This window comes from Pseudophryne corroboree, chromosome 6 (genome assembly GCF_028390025.1).
Source record: "Pseudophryne corroboree isolate aPseCor3 chromosome 6, aPseCor3.hap2, whole genome shotgun sequence".
Lineage (NCBI taxonomy): Eukaryota > Metazoa > Chordata > Amphibia > Anura > Myobatrachidae > Pseudophryne > Pseudophryne corroboree.
In genome coordinates, this window is record NC_086449.1 from 401,815,418 (window position 1) to 401,827,914 (window position 12,497).

Consider the following 12,497-nt stretch of genomic DNA (forward strand, 5'->3'; position numbering starts at 1 on the left):
ATAGATGACATAACAAATAACATAATTAAAACCTATTCATCGGACTGAAACGCTGGATAGCCATGATGGACACCCGTGAATGCAAATCATGCAAAGTAATACCATAAGGGACTATACCCACATTTCCTTGTGTTTAAAGAAAAACACTTAAATGGTTCTGTTCATTCAGCCCTCTTGGAGATACCGTTCCCAGGTAGTGTATCCAATAAGCCTCTCTTTTTAATAATAAAACGCCTCTATCACCTCCCCGTGGGGGTGGTGGGATCCAATCGATGATCATATGCCGCAGTGTAGCTACTTGATGTTTCATCTGCATAAAGTGGAGTGCCACTGGTTTGTCAGTCTTGCCGCTGGTGAGTGCCATCTGTATTGAGGATCTATGTTGGTTGATCCGTTCACGGTATGTTCTGATGGTTTTCCCCACGTACATTTTCCCACAAGGGCATGTGAGATAATAGACCACATGATCCATCAGACATGTTAAATGATGCCGTAACTCAATTTTGGTGCCATACAGTGGGTGATTGAAGAACCGTCCGGTTATCATGGCTCTGCAGGTCATGCATTTTAGGCACTTAAAGCATCCTGGGTTTATATTTAACCAGGTAGTACCAGTTGTCATCGTTGGTCGCATGGTTGGTCTCATCAACATGTCCTTCAGGTTGGCGCCTCTTTGCACACTTAATAGAGGTGGTCGACTGCCAACCTTTTTGAATTTGGGATCAGTGCTGATCATGGACCAGTTTTTCTTTATTGTTCTTTCCACAGTGTGTAAACCAGTGTTGCAACTGGTCTTGAATATAATGCGATCACGATTCTTGTTTTTGCTGCTGGTCTTTTTCATATGCAGTTTACGTGCTTTGGCCAGACATCTGTCCACCACTACGGCTGTGTACCCACGTTCAATAAAACGCTGTCTGCACTCAAGCAGTTGTACATCGGCATTGGTGTCATTGGAGTTGTTTCTTAATACCCTAAGGAATTGAGAGACTGGTAAGTTCGATTTTAGCCTATCTGGGTGATGGCTAGACGCCCATAACAGGGTGTTCCGGTCTGTGGGCTTACGGTATAGAGTATATTCAAGTACTGATGGTAAGGACGGATCCTTGTATATAGTAATGTCCAAAAAATTAATGTTAGACTCGCTCACTGTAGCAGTTAATCTAATTGGACTGTTGAGAGCATTCAGGGTATCCACCATAGCAAAAAACAATTCGGCGGAGCCCCGCCAAACAATAAAGAGATCATCAATGTATCTCTTGTAGCATACAATATGCTCAGCATAATTGCACAAAATGTTTTCATGTTCATACTTGGCCATGTACAGATTGGCGAACCCCGGGGCCAAATTAGAGCCCATAGCGGTGCCCGCCAACTGTACATAGTACTCATCCTGGTATTGGAAATGATTATACGTAAGTACCAATCTGATCAGACTCAAAATAAATTCAATAGGAGGACCCTCGTAAGGACCCTTAATCAACGCCTCTCTTACGGCAGCAATCCCCTCCTCATGGGGAATAACCGTATATAATGATGTTACATCTAGAGTAGCTAGTAAACAAGTGGATACATCATCAGTGATACGAGCCAATATTCCCAAGAGGTCACTAGTGTCACGAATGTAACTGTCCATCATCCTCACACATGGTTGGAGGAAATGGTCAACAAACCGTGCCAGCGGTTGTAGCAAGGATCCTTGTGCAGATATTATCGGCCTCCCTGGAGGTTTTATTAGGAATTTATGCACCTTGGGCAGGGTGTAGATGATGGGACAGATAGGGTAGGTCACCGATAAATAATCATAGACATCATCATTGATCCATGCACATTGTAGTGCCTGAACCAACAAGTCGTCAACCTCCTTTTTAAATCTGGGAGTCGGGTTTTAGGGGATCTTAGCAGAAGTGTTGTTATCAGATAGTTGTGTTTTGATTTCAAGGTCATAATCAGCAAAATCCTGAAGGACTACCGCTCCTCCCTTGTCTGCATTCCTAATTACCAGATTAGTGTTTTGTTTTAAGTCTCTTAATGCTTGCCATTCAATCTTAGATAAATTGGAGTAGCCTCCGCTACCCCTATTGTTTTGTAATACCTCACTGTCAATAACCTGTAAAAAGGTTTTTAAACTGGCGTTGTTAGAGATTGGGTCAAATTTGCTGGTATTTCTAAACAGCCCAAGTGGCCGTGCTTCAAGCTGCGGCTGATTATTGATGAATTTATTATCAAAAAATTCCCTGAGGCGTAGTTGGCGTCCCATCCTATATCTTTCAATGGACCAATTGAAGGATTTGAAGTGACAAGTCGGGACAAAAGAGAGGCCTTTACTTAATAGTGAGGTTTCAGCCTCAGATAACACATGAGTGGATAAATTAAATATTAAGTTCGGGAACCTCTCCCTCCTCGTCCGCGTGTTTTTGATCCTCCCCCTCCGCGGATGGGGTCGCCTGTGGCGACTTTGGCTCTCCGAGCTCTGGTGCCCGGTCCTAAAAAAGAGGATGACGCCCCTGCCCCGGATGGTGGTATACGATCTGTGAATTCAGAGTCAGAAGAGGAATATCCCTGTGGATAATTGAACCTTTGCTGTCTATGGTTATATCTACTCTGTCGGTTACGTCGCCATCTGGTGGATTGATCATCACCAGATAACCACTTATATACCGAATGCTGTTGGTAATCAGATTCCACAGTTTCCCATTTCTTTCTCTTGAATGCTAACAAGTCAGATCTGTATTTGTCAATTTGTGACTTAATTTTCTCTAACCAGTTTTCTGACTTGTCAGCCTTCAAACTAGAGGTGTATTCCCGTTCAAATATTTCGATGTCACTCTTCACTTTTTTAAGTTCTGTCCCCATTTCCTCTACCACAAGTATAAGCAAATCAGATGAACATTTGTTTAATATTCCACACCACTTCACACAAAAAGATGGATTTTTTCTACCAATGGTGGGAGTATTGGCAATTCTAAATCCCCTAGGGATTCTTTTCTTCCGATAATATTCGGACAAAAACTGCCCGTGTAAGGTTAAATCTATTTCCCTCTTTTTCAGTTTGTTAAGTTTGTGGAAAAGATCTAAAGGTGTCCGAGCTGGTAACTGGTCAAAGTCTGTCTGATTAAATAGGACTTTTTCAATATCGTCATCAGTGTAGCTAACAAAAGCATTCTCTGCCTCACTTAAAGAGTTCTCATCTAATATGCCTCCACTCTGAGACATTCTAAACCAGGTGAGAGTATGAACACTATTACATCCAGCGATTCAGTCCACACATAGACATAGACAATTAAAATAACCAAAATATGGTCAAATAGATGAGGATCTCTGACAGATTGGATAAAAGTAATATCACTAACAAAAAGTTTCCTTTAAAGAAAAACTGCTATGGAGTCGTCAAAAAAGAACAACAATTGTCCAAACATTCATGGAGGGTGCTCACTTAGAAGTATATCGTGTAGATATCATCAAATATTCCAAGGTAAGTGAAGTGGCACTCACTATATATACAATGTCATCTGCTGGGGTGTCACAGTTCCAGGGAGAGGCTTGTGTCCACAAGGTCCCATAATATATCCAATTGTAAAGAAGGCACTCACCAGACTAGTATTGAAAATGCAAAAGACGTTTATCAAATCTCACATCAGCGACTTATTCATGGTTGGTCGACGTTTCGGTCCCAAGCCGGACCTTTTTCCAGACCAGTGTGTACAATCGTCAGAATCACAAAACAAATGACCCTCAGTGTGGAACTACAAATACTCAACCAGAGCCCGCCCATCTATGTAATTACCAATCATGATCATTCAAATTTAGTGAAATTACATGCTCATTAAACACACACGGATCACATCACTGTACATTCCTGTACATAACTCTCATCAAAAACGTCGCACATGAATAGTATATGAGTAATGTCTTAGCGCTCACCTTCTCCCTGCATGTCTCAGTGCCGCAGGTGGAACGCACGCCGTCGGTGATCCGCATGAAACTTCCGCCTTCATTCAACCACAGACTACTACTTCCGACCTCGCAGTCCAACACTGAATAATCAGTGGAACGCACGTCGCAGATGACCCGCAAGACGCTTCCGCCTCCAAACATGATGTCATTGTGGGAAGTTAAAACGGGTCCCGGAGCGCAGCATAAATGCGCTACCACATAGAAAAACTGGCATCATTGATTAATATAAAGTTAAATCAAGTGACATGTGCATGATAACGTGTGTGGTTATATATTAATAGCATAAACTCTGGAGATTTAGAATAAGGCTGCTTAGGTAGGTATCAGAAGCTCCACACCGATGCTTTAAGTGCCTAAAATGCATGACCTGCAGAGCCATGATAACCGGACGGTTCTTCAATCACCCACTGTATGGCACCAAAATTGAGTTACGGCATCATTTAACATGTCTGATGGATCATGTGGTCTATTATCTCACATGATCACTTGATTTAACTTTATATTAATCAATGATGCCAGTTTTTCTATGTGGTAGCGCATTTATGCTGCGCTCCGGGACCCGTTTTAACTTCCCACAATGACATCATGTTTGGAGGCGGAAGCGTCTTGCGGGTCATCTGCGATGTGCGTTCCACTGATTATTCAGTGTTGGACTGCGAGGTCGGAAGTAGTAGTCTGTGGTTGAATGAAGGCGGAAGTTTCATGCGGATCACCGACGGCGTGCGTTCCACCTGCGGCACTGAGACATGCAGGGAGAAGGTGAGCGCTAAGACATTACTCATATACTATTCATGTGCGACGTTTTTGATGAGAGTTATGTACAGGAATGTACAGTGATGTGATCCGTGTGTGTTTAATGAGCATGTAATTTCACTAAATTTGAATGATCATGATTGGTAATTACATAGATGGGCGGGCTCTGGTTGAGTATTTGTAGTTCCACACTGAGGGTCATTTGTTTTGTGATTCTGACGATTGTACACACTGGTCTGGAAAAAGGTCCGGCTTGGGACCGAAACGTCGACCAACCATGAATAAGTCGCTGATGTGAGATTTGATAAACGTCTTTTGCATTTTCAATACTAGTCTGGTGAGTGCCTTCTTTACAATTGGATATATTATGGGACCTTGTGGACACAAGCCTCTCCCTGGAACTGTGACACCCCAGCAGATGACATTGTATATATAGTGAGTGCCACTTCACTTACCTTGGTATATATATATATATATATATATACACACACACACACACACACACAGTGTAGCCCTTACACAGGCTGAGATACAAGGAAATACTTGCTCAAAATGATCTTATTTGTAAATAATTATAAATACTGTTTGTTAAAATGGTCCAGTTTCAAATAAATCTGGTTATAAGCAAGTATATACAGGATGGGTTATCAATTTCAAACAAAACAATTCTCTTATTTACCTACAGGACAATAATATGATTTGATTACCTTGTATAGCTGTGCTATATGGTAAGTTCTCTGAACAAGGGCGGAGACTATATGATGCATGTGGGTGGCTTAATCCAGATACAAGATTACACATCTCCCAGGAAGACACTATAAGATTACACATCTTCCAGGAAGACGCTATAAAAGCATCAGGTCTATACCGTCATGTGGTAAAAGGAGATCCTATTGAACCAGTGAGTTCTCCAGGAACACATCACAGACTCAAGCTTACTTAAAACTCACATTTTCACCTGTTTACACCCACAAAGAAGACACAACCAACAATCAAAAACTGATACAACATTTCTAACAAACAGGACTGGCTGAAAATCAACAAACAAACTTATTATATTCATAATCTGCAAATGAAAGTATGACAGAAACGTTACCTACAGACATACATACACTTGCTTGAAATTAAGCACTGGAACTCCTGAAGGACATGAGGCCCTGTGGTCTATATCAGATATCACAAGGCGGTCATATTTCCAACTTCCTCTCTGTGAGAACATGATTAAGAAAACCTACAACCCTTAACTGACAGAACCTGCTGTAGGTAACTCGGGCTGGCTAAACAGCATTATTCTGTGTCCTGGCAGAAATAGAACAGAATACCTTTTCAGTACATGCTATGTAGTTGTCCCCCAACCCACAAAAAAATAAATGAACAAGTAATTACTGTAGTGAGAAACGTGCTACAAGCATTCTGCCCTTCAGCTAGGCTGCCAATTCCCCTGCTCCTACTGCTCCAAATTCCTATCGGCAACAGTAAAATCTTTGTGCTGCTTGAGGCTACCATGAATTTGGCTGCAGCTGCCAAGAAAGGAAGAGAAGTAGCTTTGTTTATATTCAGGGACTGTTACTCTCCAGGCTCTACAGGACTTCAGTCAAAAGCCCTGTGGAAAATCAGAATTACTTCATTAACAGCATATGGCACCCTCAGCTCACCAGCCATACTAGTTCACTCTTGCTCATTTGACACTCAGCAGAGGTGGAGAAGACCTCAGCACTGCTGGACCTCTCTTCATGGAGACTTGCAGAAATATAAGAGCAGCCTCTATTATATTGAATCAGGACTTCAGGACTGCTGAGCTGTGAAACTATGTTTCTTTGCAGATGCAGCTCCTTGTTTTCCATAGGCAGTGGTTTGCAATAGTAAATAGTTTCCTATGGGTGGGCCTCTTGACTAAGCAATGTGGCTCAGCACACATGAACGTTACATTAGTCATCATGTGATTGCAAGAGGAGAAGGTTCTAACCTGCCTGCATCACTGGTGGTTGTATTAATCTGAATCGCCATTATGGGGAACAGAGCTCTGACGGAACACGAAGAGGAAGATTTAATTAGCCCCTCTGAGAATTACTGCGTGGGGGTAAACCATAGATTCAGGCCATTTAACCCAGATCTATGGGTTAGTGCACATAAGCCACAGGGTTAGCGCGCATTAGCCACAGGGTTACCTACCACACAGGGTAAATGACCAATAAAATAATAGCTCCGGGAATACCCAGAGCTTTAGCCATGCGGCAAACACTGCTGCTAATTGAATCTACGCCTAAGGGTACAAAAATGGCAGTGACGCTGTCAAATGCAACACAGTTTGACATACAGGGATCCATATATAAAGCAACATGTTTTGCAGTGATAAGATAATTTTTTTATCACTGTTTACTGCAGAGATACAAATGTGTGATCGCTAAAATTTAATAAATCTGACACATGATATAACTGGAAGTGTAATGATTCAGCAAAAGGCTTTGCGGGAATTACATTTTAAAGTTGTGCTGCACAAATGCAATAAACATTTGATAACATCTCCATACTGGACCTGCCTAAGCCAATACTGTGCATGCCATCACTATGATAAGAGCCTGAGATAGCATTAGGTTTACTGCAAGTACAGCAATAGCCATAGCTTTTTTTTTTTTGTTTTTTTGTTTTTTACAGTTATTGCCGAGTTGCACGGAGATTCAAGTGCCCATACCATATACAATTAAGTTCTAAAATTAAAGGGACTGCATGAAAAAGAATGAATTTCTCTGCAGTAAAACGGTTAATAAATTGCATGAAAAAGGCGACTGAATAATTCTTTAGAAACAGAGTACACAGTGTGTAACCAGTGATTACATCAGTGCTGGGCTCCACTGAGCCCTTTGCATCCATACACAGTAAACACAAAAGAATAGAGTAGGCAGCATCTCCAAAATGTTCACACACAGCCAACATTGCAGACATGCATGCAAAGTGGTCATGGGGGCCATGGTAATCAATAAGTTACATCACTAACAATTTACAATTGCCAAGCATTAAACAACAAAATTATGAGGAACTTCAGTCAGTTACCCACAAGCAATGGTTACATAGAGAACAATGATGTCAGAATGTGGTTTGTTCCTATCCATATGTCCAGGGGCGTAGCCAGAACTTTGTGGGTCCCATAGCAACATTTTGAAATCTGGAGAGTGCACCCTGGATTTCTATATATTGGCAGTATCACCAGAGATGGCATTGATGAACAGACTATTTAATGTGTGGCTGGAGGGGACGTGTGGCGCTGCCGGCATTTTGCCGGGCAGGATGCCGCTGTCAGGATACTGCCAATCGGCATCCCACCCGGGGAATATTATGGAGGTATCCACCCGCACAAGGATCAAGAAGGAGGTGTGTCCACACCGAGAGGCTGCTGATGGACTCAGAAGACAGTCCAGGTGGGACTGCGGTCAGAGTGAAACAGGCAGTGACCAGAGTCAGAACTGGAAGATGCAGGGAGATCCCTAAATGTCTAACACAACACTTGGGAAATTGTGGCAGCCAGCCAAGCCAGGTAGGAGAATGTCATACCCCTGCAAGCAGCAGGCAAAGACAGCGAGACTCTCTAACTTTGTGATGCAGACTAGCTGACCTTTCAGATAGGGGCAAAGCATTAAGGTGGAGCGCTGAATGGGGGATAGGCTGTTTATGTTTCAGTTATTAAGCTGCCAGTAAAGCAATAATAGGAATTTGGTTACCTACCGTTAAATCCTTTTCTCGTAGTCCGTAGAGGATGCTGGGGTCCACATTAGTACCATGGGGGTATAGACGGGTCCACCAGGAGCCATTGGCACTTTAAGAGTTTGAGAGTGTGGGCTGGCTCCTCCCTCTATGCCCCTCCTACCAGACTCCGTCTAGAAACCGAGGAGACGGACATATTCGAGAGAAGGATTCAAAACAGATAGTGGCGAGATTCATACCAGCTCACACATACAAGGCACATCAATCTAACTAGCTTGAAAAACTCAGCAACTGCTGAAACATTACTTACCAAGCACAATGCAGTACATAAGTAAACCAAAGAAGTACTGAACCAGATAACGGTTGCAGGAAAACGAAGCACTGGGCGGGCGCCCAGCATCCTCTACGGACTATGAGAAAAGGATTTACCGATAGGCAACCAAAATCCTACATTCTCTTATGTCCTAGAAGATGCAGGGGTCCACATTAGTACCATGGGGATGTACCAAAGCTCCCAGAATGGGAGGGAGAGCGCAGGGGCTCCTGCAGAACTGATTGACTGAACTTCAGATCGTCAGAGGCCAAAGTATCAAACTTGTAGAACTTGGAGAAGTCATAAGGAAGGGACAAACCAGTGATATGTGCAAGGTGATAAACAAACCAGCCAATCAGATCCTAACTGTTAATTTACATAATGGAGCCGATTGGCTGGTGCCTTTATCACTTTGCACATATCACTGGTTTATCACTTCCTTATGCCTTCTCCAGGTTAATACATCTGCCCCATTGTTACATAGCGAGGCACAGACATCGTATACAGTCATATTTCAATATATACGTCTTATTGCAGATATTAATATTTAGAACAAAAGTAACAGTGTGTGTGTATACACATCTATACTTTTTTGACCTAGAGTGTCCTATCTGTGTTCGGAATACTTTTGTTTCTCTCTTATAGATTATATCAATATTACGGGAGCACCTTCTAGTTCTACATATTAAGACCTAAAATGAAAGTGATTGTATATTAATTTATTTGTAGTATCCAGAATAGAGAACCTTGGTTTTAATACTGTTCAATCTAAGTATTGTTATATGACTTCTGCTATGTTAAAAAGAGACTAGATCAAGATAAAATTTTAGGTGATAAATGTGTACAGGAGTTGGATGATCATTTTTTTTTTTACACTGAAAAAATAAGATTTTACTCACCGGTAAATCTATTTCTCGTAGTCCGTAGTGGATGCTGGGGACTCCGTAAGGACCATGGGGATTAGCGGCTCCGCAGGAGACTGGGCACAACTAAAGAAAGCTTTAGGACTACCTGGTGTGCACTGGCTCCTCCCACTAAGACCCTCCTCCAGACCTCAGTTAGGATACTGTGCCCGGAAACGCTGACACAATAAGGAAGGATTTTGAATCCCGGGTAAGACTCATACCAGCCACACCAATCACACCGTATAACTTGTGATACTATACCCAGTTAACAGTATGATAACAACTGAGCCTCTCAACAGATGGCTCAACAATAACCCTTTAGTTAGGCAATACCTATATACAAGTATTGCAGACAATCCGCACTTGGGATGGGCGCCCAGCATCCACTACGGACTACGAGAAATAGATTTACCGGTGAGTAAAATCTTATTTTCTCTAATGTCCTAAATGGATGCTGGGGACTCCGTAAGGACCATGGGGATTATACCAAAGCTCCCAAACGGGCGGGAGAGTGCGGATGACTCTGCAGCACCGAATGAGCAAACTCTAGGTCCTCCTCAGCCAGGGTATCAAACTTGTAGACTCTTGCAAGAGTGTTTGAACCCGACCAAGTAACAGCTCGGCAAATTTGTAAAGCCCAGACCCCTCGGGCAGCCACCCAAGAAGAGCCCACTTTCCTCGTGGAATGGGCTTTCACAGATTTAGGGTGCGGCAGTCCAGCCGCAGAATGTGCAAGTTGAATCGTGCTACAGATCCAGCGAGCAATAGTCTGCTTAGAAGCAGGAGCACCCAGCTTGTTGGGTGCATACAGGATAAATAGCGAGTCAGTTTTCCTGACTCCAGCCGTCCTGGAAACATATACTTTTCAGGGCCCTGACTACGTCCAGAAACTTGGAATCCTCCAAGTCCCAAGTAGCCGCAGGCACCACAATAGGTTGGTTCACATGAAAAACTGCTACCACCTTAGGAAGGAATTGGGAACGAGTCCTCAATTCCGCCTTATCCATATAAAATACAGATAAGAGCTTTTGACAAAGCCGCCAATTCTGATACACGCCTGGCCGACGCCAAGGCCCACAGCATGACCACTTTCCACGTGAGGTATTGTAGCTCCACGGATTTAAGTGGCTCAACTCAATGCGACTTCAGGAAATCCAACACTACGTTGAGATCCCACGGTGCCACTGGAGGCACAAACGGGGGCTGACTATGCAGCACTCCCTTAACAAAAGTCTGAACTTCAGGCAGTGAAGCCAGTTCTATTTTGGAAGAAAATCGATAGAGCCGAAATCTGGACCTTAATGGAACCCAATTTTAGGCCCATAGTCACCTCTGACTTGTAGGTAGTGCAGAAATCGACCTAGCTGAAATTCCTCCTTTGGGGCCTTACTGGCCTCACAGCACGCAACATATTTCCGCCATATGCGGTGAAAATGGTTTGCGTTCACTTCTTTCCTAGCTTTAAATAGCGTAGGGATAACTTCCTCCGGAATGCCTTTTTCCTTCAGGATCCGGCGTTCAACCGCCATGCCGTCAAACGCAGCCGCGGTACGTCTTGGAACAGACAGGCCCCCTGCTGCAGCAGGTCCTGTCTGAGCGGCAGAGGCCATGGGTCCTCTGAGATCATTTCTTGGAGTTCTGGGTACCAAGCTCTTCTTGGCCACCCGGAACAATGAGTATAGTTCTTACTCCTCTCCTTCTTATTATTCTCATTACCCTGGGTAAGAGAGGCAGAGAAGGGAACACATACACCGACTGGTACACCCACGGTGTTACCAGAGCGTCCACAGCTATCGCCTGAGGGTCCCTTGACCTGGCGCAATATCTTTGTAGCTTTTTGTTGAGGCGGGACGCCATCCTGTCCACCTGTGGCCTTTCCCCACGGTGTACAATCATTTGGAAGACTTCTGGATGAAGTCCCCACTCTCCCGGGTGGAGGTAGTGTCTGCTGAGAAAGTCTGTTTCTCAGTTGTCCACTCCGGGAATGAACACTGCTGACAGTGCTAACACATGATTTTCCGCCCATCGGAGAATCCTTGTGGCTTCTGCCATCGCCATCCTGCTTCTTGTGCCGCTCTGTCGGTTTACATTAGCGACCGCCGTGATGTTGTCTGACTGGATCAGCACCGGCCGGTGTTGAAGCAGGGGTCTAGCCTGACTTAGGGCATTGTAAATGGCCCATAGTTCCAGAACATTTATGTGTAGGGAAGTCTCCTGACTTTTCCATAGGCCTTGGAAGTTTCTTCCCTGTGTGACTGCCCCCCAGCCTTGAAAGCTGGCATCCGTGGTCACCAGGACCCAGTCCTGTATGCCGAATCTGCGGCCCCCTAGAAGATGAGCACTCTCCAGTCACCACCACAGCGACACCCTGGCCCTTGGAGACAGGGTTATCCGCCGATGCATCTGAGGATGCGACCCGGACCATTTGTCCAACAGATCCCACTGGAAAATCCTTGCATGGGACTTGGCGAATGGAAATTCTTCGTAAGAAGCTACCATCTTTCCCAAGGCTCGCGTGCATTGATGCACCGATACCTGTATTTGTATTAGGAGGTCTCCGTCTAGAGACGCCAACTCCTTGGACTTCTCCTCCGGGAGAAACCCTTTTTATCCTGTTCTGTGTCCAGAACCATACCCAGGAACAGTAGACGCGTCGTAGGAACCAGCTGCAACTTTGGAATATTCAGAATTCAGCCGTGCTGTTGTAGCACTTCCCGAGATAGTGCTACTCCGACGAACAACTGCTCCCTGGACCTCGCCTTTATAAGGAGATCATCCAAGTACGGGATAAGTACTTCGGCCATTACCTTGGTAAATACCCTCGGTGCCGGGGACAGACCAACGGCAACGTCTGGAATTGGTAATGACAA

General features: G+C 44.0%; 1 protein-coding gene across 3 annotated transcripts in view; it reads right to left on the reverse strand.

Moving 5' to 3' along the window:
* Positions 1-12,497, reverse strand: part of USP6NL (USP6 N-terminal like) — a 427,089-nt gene that overhangs the window by 246,754 nt on the left and 167,838 nt on the right. The window lies entirely within an intron of this gene.